Source organism: Mangifera indica, chromosome 12, assembly GCF_011075055.1.
Source record: "Mangifera indica cultivar Alphonso chromosome 12, CATAS_Mindica_2.1, whole genome shotgun sequence".
NCBI classification, from domain to species: Eukaryota; Viridiplantae; Streptophyta; class Magnoliopsida; order Sapindales; family Anacardiaceae; genus Mangifera; species Mangifera indica.
The window spans coordinates 5,571,349-5,582,146 of NC_058148.1; the positions used below are offsets into that span (position 1 = coordinate 5,571,349).

The 10,798-nt window shown below is 30.5% G+C and overlaps 1 long non-coding RNA gene across 1 annotated transcript; it reads left to right on the forward strand.

Moving 5' to 3' along the window:
- The first annotated feature begins 1,737 nt into the window (after positions 1-1,737).
- LOC123230275 lies at positions 1,738-2,268 on the forward strand. Its single transcript, XR_006505061.1, has 2 exons — positions 1,738-1,880; positions 2,057-2,268. It is a non-coding gene; the product is annotated as an uncharacterized LOC123230275 (long non-coding RNA).
- The last annotated feature ends 8,530 nt before the right edge of the window (positions 2,269-10,798 follow it).

The window sequence follows — 10,798 nt, forward strand, 5'->3', positions numbered from 1 at the left end:
AGGTTTCATAAATGAAGTTTTATTCAGTTATTTTACAAGTTTTATTTATTTATTTAATTAAATGTAACTTAAAATAGTCAATTTAGTGATATATTTCTCTAAGAGATAGTACTTCAGGAAAGGGGTGTTACAAAGTTATTCTAACCTTACTTAATTCTATTGTTTAATTTTTCAATATGCATGATTACATTTTGAATTGTGAAGATGTTGAAAGTTGTGGCCTTCTTCCGAAGGAACTCCCTAAGAATGATTCTTGACCTTGAAAAAGCACAAATATTTAGCAATATGAAAATTTAACTGACCGAACCTGTACATGTGTATATGTGTATATTTATATATATACATATGGGCAAAAGACTATTTCCCACCCATGATTTAGCTCAATCTCAACAAAACATCCGCAGTAGATGAAAAACCCAATCACCCACCCATCCATAAATTGTCGTTAAATTTTTCATTAAATATAATAGTAAAACTGTCATTTAATAATAATATAAAAAATATATAATTTTATTTCATTTTTCCCTTAAGTTTTAAAAATTAACATTTAACCTCAAACCTAAGCTTTGTAAAGTGACTCTCTCCCGCCTCCCCCCCTTCTTAGAATCCCTAAGTTTTTTCTTCACCCCTCTCTGCTCACTAGTGACTGACAAGAACATTGCTAGACGACATGCGTCGTCCAGATTTGGACGACACTCATTGTCCTTTACTAGATGATGGAGTGATGTTCATTCTTTAGACAATGCTCATTGCCCAGATCTAGAGGATTGGCAACATCCTTAGACGACTCTGTCTTGTACCTTCGCCATTGGCCACCGTTAGCTAGAGAAAATGGCTGGGTTTCAGGTTTGGTATCCTAGGTGGGGGAAGTGAATTTTTTAAAACTTAATTAAAGAGAAAATATTAATTTTCTAAACTAGAGGGAGAAATGAGATGTAATTTCGATAAATTTATTATTACTAATAAAATGACGATTTTACCTCTTAACTCCAACAAAAAATTTGTGAGTGCGTCCCAATTGATCAAAACTTCGGTGAATATTTGGATTTTTATCTACTACGGATATATATTTATCATTTCACCAAAACTTTGGTGAATAAAATGACAGATTTTTTCTTTCACTGCTTCCCCTTTTAAAATTGGAAGCTCCAGACCTTTTTATGTCATTAAGCTCTTGATTATATATACATATACATATATAAAACTTCATTTGCATAATTTTGGGTTTTTTAATATTATATTATTTTAGAATTAATTTGATTGCTTTAGCTCAGTAATAAAGACCAAACTGGAGATTTTGTTTCTTATACAGTTTTAGTATTATTTTTATCAAAATATTTTTTAGTTGATTAGATATTTATTTTATTTCTAGCGTATTTTTTTATAAGATTTTCAAAAATGACTTTTGTCTTTAGATTGTCTAAGAAATACAAATTTTCTAACAGATATCCTTCTAATCAGTTGTGAATTTGATTGATACCGGTTTGAGTTTGAATTAAAATCATAATACCTGATTCACTCGAGTTATTATACTGTGTCACCGTAGGATTATTGGATTATTGGTGAATAAATAATTCTGTTAGAAGTGTAATTAGAAAAAAAGAAAAAGTAGATCCCAGGTGGAATTTTCACCAAAAGCTCTCCATTGGGATCCACCTCATCTTGTAATTGGCCAATGAGAAAACGTGAATTTCTGTAAAGACGACAGGGTTGGAACAAAGCCTTGTGTGGCTGAAAACTGCAGAACAAACTACAACGACTTTAATTTAAGTCTCGTTTCCTTCCCATAGATCTCTCCTTTAGGCTTCGGCATATTTTGATTCATCTTCCTTCTCGCAGATGATATCTTCAGTTCAATCCTTCTCGTGCATGTTTTTGAGGTCAGTTGCTACTTGTCGATTTTTTTCTTCCAATTTTAGACATAAGCATATAATTAATTAGCATTTTCTAGCTTCGATTTGTTGTCCATATGCGCCCCAATAATATGGAACTCTTCAGACATATTCCCATGTGATTTGCATAAGCTAATAATTTGCTTCTGTTTTTTTCTGTCCAGAGAGACATTAAACCAAGTGAATATCACCAGCATGAACATAAAGGTATCGATAGATACAAGTTTTAGTTAGAATGTTTTTTTTTTTTTTAGGATTTTGATTAGAATGATTTTATTTTCTTTCAATTCAAACTAGGGTTACAAATGAATTGAGCCGCACACTAACTGTTCGCAACCTGAATATAATATTAATAAATTCTTAAAAGTTTAAAATATTATATTTACACAATTAAAATCTTACCAATTTAAAGGTAATTGATAAATATATAAATCATTGAGTTCAATATAATTTTTCAAACCAAACTTAAATCAACCATTCTTATCTCTAGTTTGAGCTTGATATATATCTAATCGAATTGGGTTTAAGCCTAATATACTCGATTTGGTTTAGTTTGATTACATACTTTATTCAAAAAAATCTTATTATTAATATATCAATAGATAATAAAAATTAAATCTTTAAATGCATTGAGTGATAAAACTATTATATAAATAAAAAAATATTTATATTTAACTTCGCCTACCAACAGTCGATGAAACTGTCATGATAATAAGGATACTGGATGGTTATTTTCCATTTAAATATCATGAATTTGTACCCAAATTTTGTATAATATCATATTATATTTAAATATTTCAAAATTAGATTTGTGACATTTTTTATTCAATGATTTAATTACATGAGTATAAATAACTAGTATTATATAGTAGTTTATATGTCATTGATTGATAATTAATTATTTGCGTACATTGAATTTAAATGTTTGGCTTTTCATATTCCCCAACTGAAATTCCTCTCAAAGATCTAATTGTGGTGCATTGACTAAAATACATGTGGGTTTCTATAATGGTGCATGACGTTTGGCGTACATGAATCTATAAAATGAGTTGCAACTTATTCTTGGTGGCAAGCCTTTGATTTTGTATGCATGGTCCAAGAAGAAGCTAATTATGGTAAGTTATGAACAATTCTTAACTATATTTAATCACTAAATAAAGTACACTTTAATGAATTGGTGGGTCCTCTGTCATCTGGTCGAAGAAGTTAGAGGGTTTCGTCTATTATTTTACTGGATAATGAATTATCAAATGCTGAGCTAAATGAACTAAAAAAAATCTCATAATTCATGTAACTTAACACTCTGAAAACTCTCTAAGAAAAACATCAACTGTGTGAAAAGAAGATGTCTGAATTGTGTTTAATGCATGTGAATTAGATGGCTGTAAGCTTAAAATGAACAAAACCAACTGTTTTTGAAGAGGTGAAAAAAAAAAAAAAGAAAATATATATATATATATATATATATATATATATATATATATATATATATATATATATATATATATATATAGGGTAATTAATTAAAATAAGCAAAATTTTAAGCGTTTATACATTTTTAGGCCACTCTAGAAAAGTTTTACCAAAATAAGCAAACTATATTTTTTTTTACCTTTTTTACCCTTATGTTGAAAAACCAAGTAAAAATATTTTTTCTGAGAATGTACGTCGGTTTATGGTGGTTACGATGGTGGCTAGGGATTTTACAGAGTGAAACCCTAAATATGTCGAATTATATATATGGATGTTTTTGAATATTTCGAACGCTTAAAATGATGTAGTTTCGATGTTAATGGATGTCTGGAAGTGTATCCGTTGAGAGACAAAAGCGAGTAAATTTACAATGTCGCACAAACTGCGCAAATGTACCGTGCCATGCAAACTGCACAAATCGTACAAACACTGTTTACACCGCGCAAAAGTAAATATCATAGTCTGTGAACAGGATTTTTGCACGATTTTGCAAGTGGTTTGTGTGGTGTGAACAGTGTTTGCGCGGTGTGAACAGTGTTTGTGCGATTTGCACAGTTTGCGCAGCATTGTACATTTGTACAGTTTGCGTGACACTGTAAATTTGCACACTTTTGTCTCTCAACGGCTACACTTCCAGACATCTATTAACATCGAAACTACATCATTTTAAGTGTTCGAAATATTCAAAAACATCCATATACATAATTCGACATATTTAGGGTTTCACTGTAAAATCCCTACCCACCATCGTAACCACCATAAACCGACGCACATTCTCAAAAAAAATATTTTTATTTGGTTTTTCAATATAAGGGTAAAAAAATACAGTTTGCTTATTTTAGTAAAACTTTTCTATGGTGACCTAAAAACGTATAAACGCTTAAAATTTTGTTTATTTTAATTAATTTCCCTATATATATATATATATATATATATATATATATATATATATATATATATATATATATATATATATATATATATATATATATATATATATATATATATAAGATTGAGAACTCACAAATATTTAACCTTGGTAAAAGTTAGAAACGATTGAGTTAGCTAAAAAGGTTATTTGATAATTATAAAAATTTTGGAATATAAAAGTGACCACTATTGTAGAATTAAAAGATCTCAATAAAATGAGTATGAAAACCTCGAATTGGTTTGTTCTTAATATATTTCATCTCTTCTTCTAATGCATTTAACCATTTTTCTTTATCAAAGAATAAGACTTCTTTTCATCATCTTAGAGAATGGATATAAAAACCTCATTTTCAATTTAAAACGTCACTAGAATATTTTTAGACGTTCACTTCTATGCAATTGAGAATAATCGTTCCCATTATCTAAAATAGATTAAAGTTTAATCTCAATGTTTCCGTTAAGTTGAGATAAATGAAGTAAACAATTAAGAATCATTGCTCCTACTATCCAAAATAGTTTGGAGCTCAATTGCATTCGCTCCTACTATCTAGAATAAGTGTAAGCATTATTTTTTAATACTTAACTAATGACGTTAACATGTACCTATTCTCATTCTTTTCTCATCTCATTCAAATGAAATCGTTTATCAAGATCATTCCTCTTATGAAAAATATCTTTTATAAATGTAGTATCTCTTAATATAATTTTAGTTAATCTTTCAATAGAATCCTCCTTAATTAACACATACATTTAGAGTGTTCAACGTATCTGATAAAAATACACTCCTTTTTTCTTGGTCCTAGTTTATCAAACTCATGGGGAAAAGTTATGGATAAGTATTACTAATCACTAAAGTTAAAATCAATTAACTCAACTATTTTACCTTACCATAACTTATAGGCAGTAGAACCAATTGATTTAGTAAACACTTGGTTAAGTATATAAGTAACAATTAACATCACATCATCATAAAGTGATGTAGAGGTTTTGCTTGTACCATCATTTACCTAACCAATTTCAATAAAGTTCAATCACTTTTCTCTATTACACTATTTTATTGTGAAGTTCTTAAAATTATTAGTTGTCATACTATTTTTTTTTCATTACTCAGTTCCTTGAAAACTTTGGATAAATGCTTAAGACTTCGGTCTCTTATCCATTTTGTTTAATTGATTCTTAACCTCAATTATATATATAGCGTCTAGAGTAGATTATTACTTTTGACTCATGGGAGATCAAATAGACAAGACTAAATCGAGCATTGTCATTAACACAAGCAATGAAATATGAGACACCTTTTCAAACTTTACATTAATAGGAAACACATATACCTAACTATATAAATTGCACAAGAAGTCAATTTCTTGCAACTTAGTCAAATAGTTTTTTTTAGCAATTTTTTCAATTGGGCAATGCATACACGTGGGTAGTTCTATTTATATGAAAGTCCCAATAAACTGTTATTGGCCAATTTATTCAATTCATCTTGGCCAAATGTACCCTAATTTAGCATGTCATATATATATATATATTTATATTCATACATATAGGACAAATAAACAATAAAAAACCAACATTATTATAATGAATGGTGACAAACACCATATAATCATTTAATTAACAAACCAAATCTATTATTTTTTTATAAAGCACCCAGAAAAATTTAAATTATATTATAGTTTAAGAAGAACAAATATTTTAACCAAGATTTGTAAAATATTTTAAGTATATTGGATTTCATATAGGTATAGAGTTTGACCACCTTGCAAAACTTATTTGCTCGTGTCCATCCTTAGTACAACTTTTATGTTGTTGCTTACATACATCCAATCACCTTCTTCGAAATTCGATAAAAATCCACTTAAAGATTCTCTATCATGAGCTACTTGATTGGTAGTTTCTCAGTCCATAATCCACGTAAGATAATAGTCAGTAAATATTATAATATTAAAAAGTAAAGTTTCATCATTTTATGCAGAATGAGATAATATCATTTTTTGTTTTGTTCATTCACAGGCGAAATAACTCTCATTGTTGTTATTACAACTATTCATTTTAGTTCTCTCTCTTCTTCCAATACGCTTGTAACTCTGTTAGTTTAATTCTTTGTTCTGGTTCTTTAAGCCTTATATGACCTTCTTCCTCTACTCGGACTTAGGCCACTTACTTTTGAAACTCAACTCTGCAATGTATGTATGAGTATCAGGTCTAATTACCTTAACAATGCTTGACCTCTAGTTCTATGTGGCAAGAACTACTAACAAAAGTCCTTATATTCTTATTATGGGTTATATGTTTATTATATGCTCCTATTTTTGTGAAGAGATCGTTCTACTACATGAACCTATTGTTCATTTGTCTAATTATGTCTAGCTAACTTTAGTTTCATAATCAAATATGATATTTTATCAAATTTAATAATCAACTGCCTTTATTTAGGGAATGTAGTTCCTCCAAACTTTTTTATCAAAGTCATACTTATGACATATGTAGTTAAGCGTTATTGATACTCGTATACTAGATCGTTATTCATAGAACTGATCAAGATATCACACGAAGTGAGTCTTGCTTCTTACATGCATAATGTGTGTCCACATCATATTTGTGTAATGCACTATTCGAGTTTATATCCCTCAGTCAGTTATGCTCTATCTTAACATAATTTACAACCTCCAAAGTCTTTTGTTCATCTAAGATATTATGCATTTTAAATGTCATACATTGGAATAATTTCTATTTAGTATCATTCTCATTCAAATCAACCATCATGTCCTAGGATGTTATAGTTAGCTAGATCATAAAGACATATATCAAATGCAATTCAATCAATACAACCAAATACACATCAATTGTCGTAATTATGTATTAAAATTTAAAATATATCACACAAAACACAAAATCGAAAGTTCATTGTGTTCTCAATCATCTTCCAAGACTCAAATATTTAGTATTTTAAAATTTAATCTAATTATGCTAATGTTAATTCTGGAAATTTGTCTCTGTGAAATTTGGTATTTTACAAGTCTCTATGAAATTTGTTGTAGGTCAAATACCTCGCATTTCGTTAATTTCATCAACCTGTATCATTCTCAAAGTCATTTTATCCATGATAAAGTCTCTATGAAATTTGTTGTAAGTCATATATCTCGCATTTCATTAATTTAGGAATAACGTCAAAACGGTAGGTTTTTTTTATACATTACTAAACATCACTCTTTAGCAAGCTATAATTTATCTGCTTAGTCCTAAAAGTTTTGGAATTCTTGTCCCAAACGAGATCATTAATTACAAGATTAATAGTCGTGCATGAAGATTATTAGATTATGTACTATCTTTTTCCAATTAATAGAGTACTACTAATTATACATATAGTCTCAACATACATTATTAGATTATCAGATGATCATATCATATACTTAATATGATGATCCCTAGTGAACAATCTTGCATGAATTAGAAACATGTATTTTGAAACACCAATATGTGTTTTTGGGAGCCAGAATATCTTTACACGTCATAAGAACACATTCCACGCACAAATCTAAGCATCACACAATTGTTATGCTCTGAAAAAGGGTTTCACGTACCACAACATGCTAGAAAGAGTTTCCTACCTACTATCACATGCCAAAATACGGCTCTACATGCCTTTACGCTCCGAGTTGATGTCGAATGCACCTTCACTTGTAGAAACCGTGTATACACAAGCATTTACTCCTCGGGAGTAAGCCATACGCATTGGGAGAAGACTCTTATGCACTTTCATGTGTCGACAATGAACCAGATGGTTAGGAGAATGATTGTTGACCGTCATTGACCATTGCTGTTGATTGGTCAAGCTTTGACCATTAACTGGTCAACTAATCCAAGTAGACATTGATTGGTTTGGGTTAACCAAATTTACCACAAGTTGACCCATTGACTAACCGAGTCAGGCAATCAGATTTTCCCAATCTAGTTGTGACCCAATTTTTTACGAAGAACCCTAAAGATTCCATCGTCAAATTGATTGCTTTCTGGCCATCCTTCGGTGACAAGACCATAGAGCTTTTGAAGCTCTTTGGTTGGTCGTTCTTCTCAGACCAACGATAGCCTCCAAAGTCATCAGAATCCAATGAAACAATTGTTAGAAAAACACATCATGGGTCATGGTTTTTGGCTTGATTTTTGTCGATTTTGATGTTGATTCAATGTGATTTTAACAAGGAAAAATGTAGAAGACATCCAACATTCATTACAACATGTTTCTAATCCTTAATTTCATGCATTTAGCCAAATTTAATTCGTGCCCAAAATCTAAATTTAAATAGAATTTCAACTACAAATCAAAATTTTAGATTATATAAACACAAAATATAGAATTTAGTTCACGAAAACATGACACATATATAATCTACGCTTTGATACCAATGTTGGAAACATTTAACATGCCAAAAATCAATTATGTAAATTCTGTAAATATAAATTTGCATACTGAGCTTTTAGTTTGCGACGAAGCCCATTTGAATATGACTTGAAGTGTTAACATGAGTCATTTCCACGACCCTATTTGTTAAGTACTGTAATCTATGGGAGACAGAAAGTGCATTTGGTTCTGTGTGTTTTTAGTTCTCAAAGAGAAGTAACTATTGCTATGCAAAAATGGCCTTTTTTTTTTTTTAATTTGGGGAGATAATTTGGACATTTAAATAGATGTCTAATTGAACTCTCTTACACCAACTTCCCTTGGTAGTTAAAGTAAACCAGGTTAAGTCGACCCGTTATGGGTAGACCCAAACCAAATAAATCAAATAAAAATACTAGAAGTTCTTGTGTCATTTTTTAAAGGTTTATTTCAGTTAGAAGACTCAAGATGTGTTTTTTTGTAGATGCAAGCAAGGGTGATCATTTATTTTGCTTAGTGTCTTTTGTCCATCCTCTAATGACAAGACCATAGGGCTTTTGAAGCTCTTTGGTTAGTCATTCTTCTCGGACCAACGACAGCCTCCAAAGCTGTCAGAATCCAATGAAATAGTTGCTAGAAAAACACGTCATGGGTCACGGTTTTTGGCTTGATTTTTGTCGATTTTGGCATTGATTCGATGCAGGTTTAACAAGGAAACATGTAGAAGACAACATGTTTCTAACCCTTAATTTCATGCATTTGGCCGAATTTAATTCATGCCTAAAATCTGAATTTAAATAGAATTTCAACTACAAATCAAAATTTTAGATTTTATAAATCACAGAATGCATAATTTAATTCACAAAAAACACGATACATACATAACCTACTCTCTAATACCAATGTTGGAAACATTTAACATGCCAAAAATCAATTCTATAAGTTCTATAAATATAAATTTGACATACTTGGCTTCTAGTTTCCAACAAAGCCCATTCGAATACAACGCAAAGTGTTGACATGAGTCATTTCTGTGACCCTATTTGCCAAGTACCATAATTCGTGGGAGATAGAAAGTGCATTTAGTTCTGTGTGTTTTTAGTTCTTAGGGAGAAGTAACTACCGCTTTATAAAAATGGCCTTTTTTTTTTTTAATTTGGGGAAGCGGTTTAGACATTTAAATGGATGTTCAATTGCCAACAACTCTCTTACACCAACTATACTTGGCAGTTAAAGTAAATCAGATCGGATCAACGTTTTATGGTGGAACCAGACCTAATAAATCAGATAAAAATACTTGAAGTTTTTGTGTCCTTTCTTAAAGGTTTATTTCAGTAGACTTAAGGTGTATCTTCTTATAAATGCAAGGGTGCTCTTGGATAGACCTTTTTTTAAAATAAAAAAAATGTGTTTAATATACATACTTATAAACAAAGAAAAATCAGAATTAAGGGGATCTAAAGGAGAAGTGTTTCTGGGTGATAATGTTGGAAGGGTTGAGCTCATCTATGTAACCTATCACTCAAAAACACTCTATAAAATCAGTTTTAGGCTAGTAAGAGGTCGAAACCCTAAATGAAAAAACCAAACACAATAACCTCAATTTTGCTAATAAAAAGACGCGGAAACTGTGCATTCACAGGGCTACACTCAGAAAACTCTCTAAGAAAAGCATCAACCGTAGGTAAACAAGGTGTCTGAGTTGACTCTAAGGTATGGAAATTGGATGGTTTCTTCAGAACTCTTTAGGAAAACGCAAACAGAACTCTCTAGGCTGCACACACTTGACTGAAACACGGTATCAACAGCCTTCTCTACATGAACTCTTTGCTGGCTTCATCTTCTTCCTTGAAAATGTGCACCTCACAAAAATTAACTCACCGTAGCTATTGCCGATTGAAACCCTAAATTTACATTACCTCCATGATTTCACACAACCAAAATCACATAGTGTGAAAATGGTGAAAACCCTCATGTATACCTCACCAGTGCAATCAAAATATGCCAATCGATACAACATAAACTATTCCCAAAACCCTATATTCATCAAATATTTAACCTTAGATAATCGGATTATAGTTATCACAAATACATGAGGGTTACAAATATTTAATAAAAC